The sequence below is a fragment of the Callorhinchus milii genome, unplaced genomic scaffold (assembly GCF_018977255.1).
Source record: "Callorhinchus milii isolate IMCB2004 unplaced genomic scaffold, IMCB_Cmil_1.0 Scaffold3, whole genome shotgun sequence".
Classification (NCBI taxonomy): Eukaryota; Metazoa; Chordata; class Chondrichthyes; order Chimaeriformes; family Callorhinchidae; genus Callorhinchus; species Callorhinchus milii.
The window spans coordinates 65352368-65365910 of NW_024704744.1; positions in this window are offsets into that span (position 1 = coordinate 65352368).

A 13543-nucleotide genomic window follows, 5' to 3' on the forward strand; every position below is an offset into this window, starting at 1 on the left:
TGTTATAAATAATAATAATCCTTGCATTTGATATAGCGCTTTTCATGTCTTCTCGATGTCTCAAAGAGCTTCACAGATTATACTGTAAAGTGAATTGACTGTACATCTTGTGGGCGAAACACAGCAGTCAATTGCTCACAGCAGTGTCCCACAAACAGTTATGGATTGAAGTGACCATTTTATTATTGTGTTTTTTTTCTTGAGGGATTATTATCAGGCATGTGAAGTAAGGAAACTTGCCCAAGGTTTCACCCTGCCGGGAATCGAACAAAGATCTCTCGCTTGCGAGGCGAGTGCCCTACCCACTGAGCTACAGGACTCCTTAAATTACATTGTTATTTCCCCTATTGGTTTATTATCCAGATCCTGAGAGACCTGGATAATATTGAGGACAAGTTCTCCTTGGCAAAGAAGAAGTAGATTGATAGTTCTATGGTAATGGTACCTGAAGTGATCATCTGGAAGAACACCACTCATGGAAGGGGAGCTTGTAGATCAGTATAATGGGGAATAGCACCAAGCTCCAAGGAGGTGGGTATGAGTTGGTGGGTGTGAGTTGATGAAACCGGTGGATGTCCCAGGACGTTATTGGAATCAACTATTAAAGCCGAATTTAGTTTTTTTTCTTCAAATCATATTCAAAAGCTAGTAATTGAATGTTTTTACATACAAAGGCCAAATGTTATAGCTCCCACTGCACGAGCTGCAGCAGACCTCGATGAACCATTTGAGATTCTAATTGAATTCTTTCCGTTAAATATATTTTGTTCAGCCATCAGCAACTGACATTTGACAGTCCAGCAGTGCCCCTGGGGAGAATGGACCGTCTGAGAGATTTCTAGTTTCATCCCCTGGTCATCTTCCTGGGTAATAATCCCTTCAATAATAATAATAATAATAATAATAATCTGGTCACTCAATCCACGACTGTTTGTGGGACACTGCTGTGCACAATTGGTTGCTGCATTTCGCCCACAAAACATACAGTCAATTCACTTTACAGTATACTCCGTGAAGCGTTATGAGACGTCTCAAAGTCGTGATAAGGCACTATATCAAATGAAAGGATTATTATTGTTATTATCTCATGGTAGAGGGGGTGGTGTCTTACCTAGCTGTCTGAGGATACTTATTTAGTGGCCTGTTTTATTAAGAGCATTTGCTTGGTTTGACAAGCAGCTAGAGGTAAGTTGCTAAAAGGCTGAAACTTAAAAAAAAAATAAATCTGTCTGATAGCATTCTTGTGTTTTTGATTTATATTTGATGGGTGACTGATGTCTTCAAAAAAGTTACCCATCCTTGTGTCAATCTCTGAAAGCCACTTCTAAATGGTTCCACAAGCAATGTTTGGTGCAGAGGATAAATATTGGCCCTGGTCAAATGGAAAAAGAATATGGTATGGACCAGGGTATCTTATTTTTTCTTATTATTTGTTTATCACCATCTCCGCAACATTGCCAGACTCTGCCACTGCCTCACCCCTCAGGCTGCCGAAACCCTCACCCACCTATTTGTCACATCAAGGCTCGATTATGGAACCCCCTCCTCATCGGCCTTCCCAACTCTTCCCTTCACAGGCTGCAGATCATCCAAAACATTGCAGCTTGTGCACTCTCACGCACCAGGCTCCGTGACCCCATCACTCCCACCCTCGCCCGACTCCACTGGCTCCCCATTCCCCAGAGGATCGAATTGAAGATCCTCGTCTTCACCTTTAAGGCCACCCATGGCCTTGCCCCCTCCTACCTCTCTGACCTGCTGATTCGCTACCAACCTGCCCACTCCCTCCATTCAGCTGGCTCCAGCCTGCTCCATGTCTCCCGCCTGCCCCGCTCTACCATCGGTGGCCGGGTTTTCAGCCTCTCTGCCCCCACACTCTGGAACTCCATCCCTTCGAGTGTCAATTAGACTATTTAAGTTCAAGTCCCGATGTGGTAACACTCTCACCTCTATGTCGGGTTCAATGAGGCTTGAACCAACAAACTTCTGACATAGAGGCTCGAAAGTGCCACCAACGAAGCCAGACTGATACACTACAGTAAAACTTGGGTATATCTTATCTTTATAAATCTTATAATCACCTAAGTTGTACATTTACCTGAGTCCCATTCAGTTTCCTATCAAAACCATAGATCGTAATCGAGCAATAACAAATAGTGACTAAAAGGCGAACGCTCCCTTAATGTGACATTGCATGTTTCAACAGTTTTTTTGATAAATAACATTTTCAAGGTCCAGCTTGCAATCTTACCAGAACCTCAGATGGGGAGTTGGAGAGAAGTGAGACTAGTTCTCTTTGTTTCCCACCGTACTATCTAAGCAAATTGAGATCATTCTGTTCATATCATAGGCTCTGAAGATGTGTTATATATTTTTTATAGTTATTTGTACATATTCAATGTATATCTCAATAGGATTACAGTGTAAAATAACTCATCAGTATGGCAAAACAAATCTGTCTCGTGTTCCCTGTTAGTGGATGACCAATCCAATGCTTGATGAATTCAACAACAACAACTCGCATTTATATAGCACCCTTCACGTGGGGTAGCGTCCCTGATCACTTCTGTTTCACAACAAATGGGAAGAGTCAGCATTGAAGCATCACAAAGCGACATTGACATGAATAAGTACATATTCAGTAAGTGCATACTTGATGAAAATTGTACAATAAATGCACATTCAATGGAAACATATTCAATTCAATGAAAAATGTGGCTTAGCAATAGAGCCCAAGCTGGCTTCTCTAATATAACTCTTCCTAGAATTTATTGCTCAAAATGGCAGTATCACTCTGATAGTGAAAACCTATCCATGAAGTTTCTGGTTCATTCCAGTCAGCAAAGGAATCTATTTCATTGGAATACTTTAAAGAACATCTTAATACTGTAATGGAAGACAATGGCATTCATATTCTGGAAAGAAATCAAATTAAAAACGCTTCTTTTGAGCAACGCAATTATTTTTCGGAAATTAATTCAACAACAACAACAACTTGGATTTATATAGCGTCCTCCACACCGGACAGCGTCTCAGAGCGCTTCACAATAATAGATCCCGGCGAGGACAGCATTTGAATAGTCCAGCTGAGAGGTGACAAAGGCATGGACCAGGGTTTTGGCAGCTTTTTGGGTGAGATATTGGCAGAGACGGGAGATGCGTCGGAGGTGGAAGAAAGCGGTGCTGGTGAAGGATATTCAAATATTTAATTGTGCATTTTTTTTCCAAGCTAATTTGCACACGATGGGTGGACTTGAAACACACAGGAAACTGGACTTAACCTCAGGCTAATCTATCCGGGGATTGTATTGACAATGCATCTGTTTATAGGTTGCTCTATAGTTTTAACAGTGAATATTCCAGCTCTATGATGCCAATTGACCTTGACTGTGTATGTAATTATGCTAATCTCAAAGTCAATTTCCTGGAAACCGAATTCCAGATGGAAGGACTCACGAGACATGAAGGTTGTAGGCTGCGAGTCTGCAAATCCTTTTGCGAGTATCACAAATTAGACACAATGCTATTTCGGTTCATGCATCAATGTGTTGGCTGTGGAACTAAGTTCAGCAAGTGACAAAAGTAGAAATAAAACATCTGAAGTAACATTGTTTTAATTATCCTTTTTAAGTTTTAATACTTGTGGTTAAAGTTTATTTTGCATTGACAATGTTAAAAAAAGATATTAATTGTTCATCACAATTCAACTACTGTTCAGTAATTCATCTAATGTGGTTGTATTGCACCCTATACTGTTTAGAACTGAGCCCAAGTCCTACAATGTTTCGCCCAGTTAATTCACTTTACAGTATATTCTGTGAATCGTTTTAAGATGTCTCGAAGAATTAATAAAGTGCTGTATCAAATGCAAGGATTATTATTATATTATTATAAGTCTGTCAGTAATGGAAACTGTACAGGCTTGTGTATCAGATCTCAGGTTCCTCAGCACTGAAGACTTCAGCCTTCGTTACAAAATATTCCATTGTGATTGAATCAAAAGTATAAAAATCTCTTCAAATATTTTATTTTGGAGAAATGGACTATGGACATTTTGCAATAAAATTGGATTGAAATAAAATTTGCAAACCAATTTACAATGTAACCCAAATTAGTCCATTGCAAAGAGAAGCAAATTAATCCTATTGAAGCAAAACTCCATAAATCAGTATTATTTGGTGTAATACACAGTACATTAACTGCCAGCCAGTCACATTTTTCTTTGCATAGCTTCTTGAAATGTTTATTTTCATTTGCTGCAATCATTTGTAACCCCTTTAATAACTTCTCATATTCCCCTTGACACCAATGCTGTGTTGAAACTGCCATTTCCCCAATCCCCTATAATCTGTGGTAGCTAACAAATGAAGACCCCAAGGCTGTGATTAGTTTGCAGATACTAGACTTGAACCTTTTGTTGTTCAAATTAAATAATACAGCCTGAGGGCATAAATTGTCACACCAGGGTCAAACAGACTATTTAGTATGCAGGATGTAACAATAAAGCCATTACCATTAGAAATGTCTAAATAACTGTTCCCATATACGTGTTTATTATGAAAAATGAAGACTATTTTACTGTGGCCTTTTCCTTTTTCCCCACAGATACACAAGCTACGATCAGGGAGCAACTTGTTTTAACTTTGACAGCTGATGTAATTATTATGCTGTATGTAGCAATGATAATCTTGAATGTTGAAGAGAGAACTGGAGGACGAATAATGAGCACTCGAATTGATAAGAACATCAAAAGGTCTCTGAGTTTCATGATTATTTTACTGTGGCCTTTTCTTCATCCACACAGCAAGCTATGACCAGGGAGCATCCTGTGCTAACATTGACAGTTGATGTAATTATTGTATCTTGCAATGATATTCTTGTATGTTGAAGAGAGAATCAGACCAGGTATAATGTATGCTCAGATTGATAAACAGATTAAAAAGTCTCCGAGATTCATGTTCAAGAATACCTAAGTAATTCAAGGATTAATAGCCTGTCACATCGATAAAGCCCATGTGTCAAATTATAATGTGCCAAAGCACTTTAATAAATACAATGACACCAAGTGCCCGTCACCAATAAGGCTACTGTACATATAATACATGGTCACATATAATTGTTTTCTCCTGGAATCTTCTTTTATCTCATATCATTTCTCTTTCTGTAGATATTTTTCTCCATATAATCTAATACAATATAAAGATATAATTAAGGATTTAGATATAGCTTTATGTGATATATATGATATATATTATTTTCTGTCTCTTAAATGACAAGTATTGATTGAGGCTACCTTATTAATCGAGGATCCCTATCAGGTAATCATGATAAGGTGTTGTATTTAATGCAACAGTTTGCAAAATTTCCTGTAAAGTGAAGTGACTGTATTTTGTAGACAAATAAAGCAACCAATTTGTGTCCAGAAATAGCCAAGAAGTGAATGACCAATTTTATCTGGAAAATTGCTCGCCATGACAATGGGAAAAATTCCCTTCTCTTTTTCAAATCATGCCATGGGATCTTTACCTAACACCTGAAGAGACAGAATCTTGGTTTAAAATCTTAAGGTTTAAAAGATCATCTGGATAATTAAATTAAAAACATCTAAAATAGATTTAAAATAGATTTAAAGTGTTGCAGAGATTGCTTCCAGGATGACATGCATTTCAATATGGTTTACAATGTGGAGATACAAAACTCTAGTTCTAATTATCCCACTATTCACAACAACTAATTTCAGAGAGAAACACTGAAAATTATCTTCTGGAATACGTTTTAAAAGGTTTCTGAAATTAGAATGATGATGAGATTAACTTCCTGACCTTTCGAAGTGTAAAGCCATTTTAGCAATCCTCTGATTATTCCTGGCCACCACAGTTGGCAAGTACTCTGAGATGTTCTTTATGTGAAAAGGTCACATAAACACAAGTGGTTGACATTGCAAATGTTCATTGCATAAATTGAAAAAGTTCATCCAATGCTCAAAAAATCTTACTATTTATCAAATGAGCATCTGACTCATAGCTGAGTCTCCCACATTACTCATAGTGATCCCACTGATTACATAAATAATGGACATATTGCATTTGCACATTGTGGTTGTGAAGTCCTGTGGCTCAGTGCTTAGAGTGCTCGCCTCACAAGCGAGAGGACCTGGGTTAGATTTCTGGACAGGGTAAAATGCTGGACAAGTTTCCTTACTCCACACACCTCTGTTCACCTAGCAGTAAGAAAGAACCCAGGTTTTAATCGATTGGCAGATTTATTTTCCGGGGTAATAATTGCTTCAATAAAAATAAAAATAAAATAATAAAAGTAATTTGTTCACTCAATCCATGACTGTTTGTGGGACACTGCTGTGCGCAAGTAGCTGCCACATTTCACCCACAAAATATACAGTCAATTCATTTTACAGTATATTCTGTGAAGCGCTTTGAGACATCTTGAAGATGTGATAAGGCACTGTATCAAATTCAAGGATCATTATTATTATTACAATATTTACTTTCGTTGGAAGGTTGTGCCTCTGAGGATACACTTTAATCATAATAATAATAATCCTTGCATTTGATGTACGTCTTATAAATATATTGGTCAGAATATCGGAAGAAACTCCCTTCTCTTTTTGAACATTGCCACCTGAACAGGTAGACTAGCATTCGATTTAACATCTCATAACGGTGAGTATAATGTATTGCTTTTCTTTATTGTCATTTCAAGACAATAGCAACTATTGCAAACACTAATCAAAGGGATACAGATAGATAGATTTGGCCACATTACTGAAAAAAAATTCTGAATGAATTTGTTATTTCACTAGAGAGGTTTGGATGAAGAAGGCCCTTTGCCCCATTTGATCCCATCCTTGCAGAATACCTACCTTATCATCCTCCCATCACGTCATCAAGTTGTTTATTTTAAAAATCCAGTGTCCTGGGGCATAGTTTTGGCAACAAGAGTTGCATGTTTCATTTGCTCAGTAACGCAAATGTATCATGATAAAGCAAAACAAAATTTATTTTCTAAACAACCATTTATAAGGGATTGGGAAGTCTGGCACCATATGTTCACATGTATACATCATCATTTAGACTAACAAACCAACACGATTTCTTGTTTATTATTTTTTCTCCAGCACATCAGGATAATTAAAAATTAAAAATCTTCTGATGAGGCATCATTTTGGTTTGGCATAATCTCCTCAAAATCATGAAGTGGGTGGCATGTCTTCACTGCAATAACGACAACTTGCATTGACACAGCACCCTTCATGTAGAATAACATCTCGGAACTCTTCACAGTGATAAAGTTGGTTGTCGAGCTACGAGTAGGGGAAAAGGGGGAGAGGTGATCCTGCACATGGTCGATGAGGTAGATTCTAAGTTGGGGTTTGAATACAGATGGAGAGGGAGTGAGACAGAGGGATAGAGGCAGAGAGTCCCAGGTTTGTGGGTGTAATAATTGAAGGCACTAATAACAAAACGACTGAATCGTGGCAGATTATCAATGATTTGGAAGAAGTATCAAGTCCCTTTACAATGTTCCATAACAATTTTCAATTACAGACTTGCTCCCAGGCAGCGATTTAATAGGATCAGAAATCACAGCACAGCAGGATGCAAATCCCACTCACCCATCCTATAATATTCAGGGAATGTGAAGTTTTGTGAATTTGATTTAATTATAAACGGTGATGGTGTCCCAATACAACCAGAGACGAAACAAATGCATATGTCAGCAGCAGAGGTAATAATAACAGCTTGAAAGAAAGCCATAATAAAGTGCCCAAATTATCCAAAGCCACCAGAAAAAGAGAAATCCATGCAGTCAGCAATACTGATAGAAATTCAGCAAAAGAAGATGATGTTCAAAAATCCTGTGAGAATAGGGTTTCCTATAGTAATCTTGAGCAGCCCGCACCAAGTAGCATTACTTAAGGTATGAATAAAAGATGAGAAAGCAAAGGCACCTAGATTCCATATGATAATATCCACATAATAGTCTAGGTCAGCTGGGGGTTCACTAATGAGTGTGGGACATCCTCGAGAGCAAATTGGCTGCTGCATTTATCAATTCAGAAAACTACGTGAAGTGCTTTAAGATGCTCTACACGTGATAAGGGGCTAAATGAAATGCAAAAATTAGTAAACCAAGTGTAAAATGTGCTATATGTTGCTAATGGCACTAAATGGAAAGATGTATTCCTTGTACTCTAATTTTCAATCAGGGTCAGAAAGTTGTCCAATATCAGTAGGGATTGTGGCACAGTGGCCTCATTCTACCCTGAAAATTGATTTGTTTCTGTGTCTTAAAACTTCCAACAGGCTTTCTATACCATCTCATGACTGCTGCCAGGTAAATGGTTTTGAAAAGAGATGCTTTCACCATGATGATAACATCATGAAATGAAATACTGCCACAAATGAGATAATGGAGCATTGTTTAGAACTTGGATGTTTTCCTATGAAGATTTTGGTTTCACTCTTTAATGCAACTATTTCCTCAGGAGACTGAGATATAAATCTCATTTCAATTTCATTGATATTTAATGCTCATTTTCAAAACCTGCTATTGGAATGACTTTACATATGAAAAAGCATTCTAAGACGATAATCATTCAAAAATGTGATCTCAGCCTTCCAAATGAAGCTATCTATTGCCTGCCTTTCATGATCACCTATTTCCACTCACATATTCAGACTCTTGTTATGATGAATGCACAGTTAACAAGTGAATATAAATCAGTCAGCTAAGCTGTATGTGTGTCTGTGAGATAAACGGATAAGGTACCCTACTGTTAGAAAGTTTAACACTTGATTAATGATGGAAGAAAACTGGAGTTTCAGCAATATTGAGGACTCATCTATGAAAAATAGAATGACAATTTTGTACCTGGTATTACAAATATCAGATTGCACTTTCCAAAATTTTGATGAAATTCATTGTTACTTTTCTATCAATGCATTGAGGAGTGGGGAAAAAAATAATAATAATCCTTGCATTTGATATAGTGTCTTATCACATCGTCAAGACATCTCAAAGCGCTTTACAGGATTTACTGTAAAGTGGGTTTTGAATACAGTGTATTTTGTGGGTAAAATGCACCAGCCAGTTGCACACAGTAATGTCTCACAAACAGCCATGGAGTGATTGACCAATTTTATTTGGGGGATTGTTGGCCAGGAAACCGGGAGAAACTCCATTCTCTTTTCTAATTGTGCCATGGGATTTTTAGCGTCCACCTGAACAGGCAAATGTGACCTTGGTTTAACATCTCATCCAAAGGATGACACCTTTGACAATGCAGTACACTCCTAGCACTGTACTGGAGTGTCACGTTAGACTATGTGATTCCACTCAGAGGACACTGAGCCAAGCTGAAAATAAACTCCCTCCTCTGTAGCGCTCAGTTGCCATTTGCTTTCTTCCAGCAACTGAATAAAAAGAAATAACATGGTTTCCTTTTTTAAAAATTTAAATTAATTTCTCCACATTTTCTTCAAATTCTCCCTCAGGATTGAGTAGGAGCCTGCCATCAAGTCTCTGCTAAAACCACTCACTGCTTTAATCGAACGCAAAGTGGTGCATGGTGCATGTGAAACTTTTAGATTTTTCCCTTGTTCCCTGTGGTGAGGAGAATAGCCTCTGTTTCAGGGCTTCACTCAAGACAGTACAGATGTAATCAGAAACTCATCGTGTGGTGAATTCTACAACCTACGCTTTCTTGTCAGTGGATGGAATCAACATTGAGCAATTCAACAAGAAACTATGAGATGCTGTGTGGGCTTTTGATTGCAATCTTAACTCGGAGACAAAAGATCCCATGGCACTATACAAAAACAGTAGGAAGTTTCTCCCAGTGCTCTGGCCAACAATCCCCCAAATAAAATTGATTATTCGCTTCCTGGCTGTTTGTAACACATTACTTTGTGCATCTGGCTGCCAGAGGCCGGGAGGGGGCTTGGCCTCTTTATCTCTCTCCACTATGGACACTAGTGGTAACCCACGGATGTGCTCTATAGTAGGTCAGTTTCGCATGGCTAATTGCTTGGTAGAAGAAGACTGTGAGTAAAACCAATTGTCAGAATCAGCTCATAGGAGTAGAGATAATGGGGCTGTTCTGAGGGTTAATCTCCTACCTTTTGTCTTGTCAACTGTGTAATGTGAAACAATCTTTGACTTCCTCAAACCTGTCCTGTAAATGTATGCATCTCTTTTTTTGTGTAATGCTACACTGGTGACTGGTGGTAATAAATCCATTTGTGTTTGTCCCCCCATGAAATCTATGGTTGTGTTTACTTCCTCCTGTTATATTGTGGACACACTATAGCATTTCAACAGCAAACAAAAACAAATTGCATTTATATAGTGCCTTTCACATCAGGAGGAAGAAGCATAATGCATTTCTTAATTCAGTCCTGAATTATGTGGACTGTGGACTGAATTAAGCCCAGTGGTTAGAGCACTCGCCTCACAAGCGAGAGACCTGGATTCTATTCCCGGTAGGGTGAAATGTTGGGCAAGTTTCCTTACTCCACATGCCTCTGTTTACCTAGCAGTAAGTAGGAACTCGGTTGTTAGCTGATTAGCAGATCACTTTTCCGGGGTTACCAATCCTTCAAAAAAAATCCACAATAATAATTTGGTTATTCAATCCACAACTGTTTGTGGGACACTGCTATGCGCAATTGGTTGCAGCGTTTTGCCCACAAATATACAGTCAAGTCACTTTACAGTATATTCTGTGAAGCACTATGAGACGTCTCAATCATGTGATAATGTGCTATGTTAAATGCAAGGATTATTATTAATATTATTTGTAATTCACTCACAAAATCTGCAAATGTATTTTTTAATATTGGAAATGGGATGGGATTAAGTGTATTAATGTACTTTTGGTGTAGAGTGATATATTTTGTGGGTGTCGCCCACAAAATATACAGTTAATTCACTTTACACAGTATACTCTGTGAAGCGCTTTCAGATGTCTTGAAGACGTAATAAGGCACTATATCAAATGTAAAGATTATCATATACTTAAATTATAAGTCTCCAGTTTCAAAGTACTTTTATAAAAATAATAATTCTTGCTTTTGATATAGTGCCTTATCAAGTCTTCAAGACATTTCAATACCTTCACAGAATATATTGTTTGGACATTTTGTGGGAAAAACGTGGCAGCCAATTGTGCATAGCAGTGTCCCACAAACAGTCATGAATTGAGTGACCAAATTATTATTACCATTTTCATTTATTTATTTTTGAAGAGATTATTACCCCTGGAAAAGCCATCCGCCAATGAACTAACAACCAGGTTCCTACTTACTGCTAGGTAAACAGCATCTAGGCATCTAATTGCTCTCACAAAAAAAAGATAAATAACATTTTCACTAGTGCTCCATCCAATGTGCACACAAGCAAAAGAAATTTGGGAAACTCCCAAAGGTATGCAGTAGAGCTCCGTGATCCTAAATGTGGAACGTTTATATACAAAGAGATAAATGAGTACTTCAGAATGAAGGAGAGCTCAGTGGACTACATCAGGGTATTGTGAGACCTTCAAACACGTATTATTGGTTTTGCTTCAACATGGAAAAAACCTTAGGTTGGCTATAAATTTCACATGCGGAACAGAAGAAGAAAAGAAATCTCAGCTAAAATTAAGCCATGTCAAAAGAAAAAAAAAATCAAATCTGAATTAATTATGACTGGGTTCTGTTCTGGTAATTGGAAGTGATCACATTTCACGGGCTAGCCCACTTAGAGAAGTTTGAACTTTGGCCAAATGCTGAGTCTCTTTGAATGTAAAAGTCATAGGGACCACGTAGTAGTGAGGTTTAACATTCTAACCAAGGCTAAGTCTGTGATCAATCTAATCTTGATTGTGGATCTTTGGAGGATTAGGTTCAGATTAAACACAGAAGATGGTAAACATTAACAGGAACAAAGTATTGACAGAACCCGCTTCAGAAAAGTAACCGCAGTATAAATCAGTTTAATCTTTAATCTTAGGCGACTTCAACCTCCACTTTATCCCCTCCTGCTCTACCTCTGCCGACTTCTCCTCCCTCCTTTCTTCCCCTTGACCCGTGATCACCCGGGGCCTCACCGTCTCGGATATCACCATCATCGATAAAGCCATCTTGGACCACCACTTCATCTCCCTCAACACCTCCGTACCCCTTCCCCCTTCTCAACCCTCTACCATCACATACCGTCCATGGAAAAACATTTCCTCCCTCTCCACCGCCCTGGAGTTATCTGAACTCCTACACCCCTGGCCCTCCCTGACCGATCTCCCCTCCTCACTCTCTTTTCTCCACAACTCCTTCTCCTCCATTCTAGACTCCCTTGTCCCCCTCGCCTCCCGAACTGCCTCATACTCCCGTAAACCCCCTGGTACACCAGCCATCTCTGTTCCCTCAAGACCCAAGTGCGAGCTGCCGAAGCACCTGGACCAAATCCAAACTAACAGTCCATCGGCAGATTTGGCTTCACCACACCAAGATCTACCGCTGTGCTCTTGCCTCCGCCAAATTCTCCCTCTATTCCAATGTTATCTTGGAGGCAAAGGACAACCCCAAGATTCTCTTTTCCACCACAAACCATCTCCTCCGTCCACCTTCCCATGCCTCGCCCATCCTCTCCTCAAACTCCAACTGTGAGGAGATGCTGGACTTCCTTGAATCCAAAATCAAGGGGATATGTTTAGCCACCTCAGCCCCGTCCACCGTCACCCCCACATCACCTCTCCCTGATAACCCACCCACCACCCATCCCCCACTGTACTCCTTCGACCCTACCTCTCCCTCGTCCCTCACCACGACTGTTCGCAAACTCAAACTCACCATCTGCACCCTCGATCCCATCCCCACCTCTCTCCTCATCTCCCAGCTCTACCTTCTGGCCCCCCTCCTGTCCAATGTCATAAACCTCTCCCTGTCCACCGGTTCAGTTCCCACCCCACTAAAAACAGCTGTCATCACCCCCATCCTGAAAAAACCTTCCCTTGACCCATCTCTCCTCTCCAGCTACCAACCCATCTCTAACCTCCCATTCCTCTCCAAGGTCCTGGAACCAGTCGTTATGTCCCAGCTCCGCTCCTTTCTCTCTCCCCATTCCCTTTTTGAACCCCTCCAATCCGGCTTCCGCGCTGCCCACAGCACGGAAACAGCCCTGGTCAAAGTCACTAATGACATTCTGAACATCTGTGATCAGGGCTCTCTCTGCCTCCTTGTCCTCCTCGACCTCTCTGCCGCCTTCAACACTGTCGACCACTCCATCTTCATACACCGCCTCTCCTCATTACTTAATCTTCGCGGACCTGCCCTTGCCTGGTTCGATTCCTATCTCTCTCACCGTCTCCACTTTGTTGCCTCTAACAGTTTCTCCTCCAGCCCCCGCACTGTCACATCTGGCGTCCCCAGGACTCTGCCCTTGGCCCTCTCCTCTTTAATATCTATATGCTCCCCCTTGGTGACATCATCCGCAGACATGGGGTCAACTTCCATATGAATGCGGATGACACCCAACTCTATCTTTC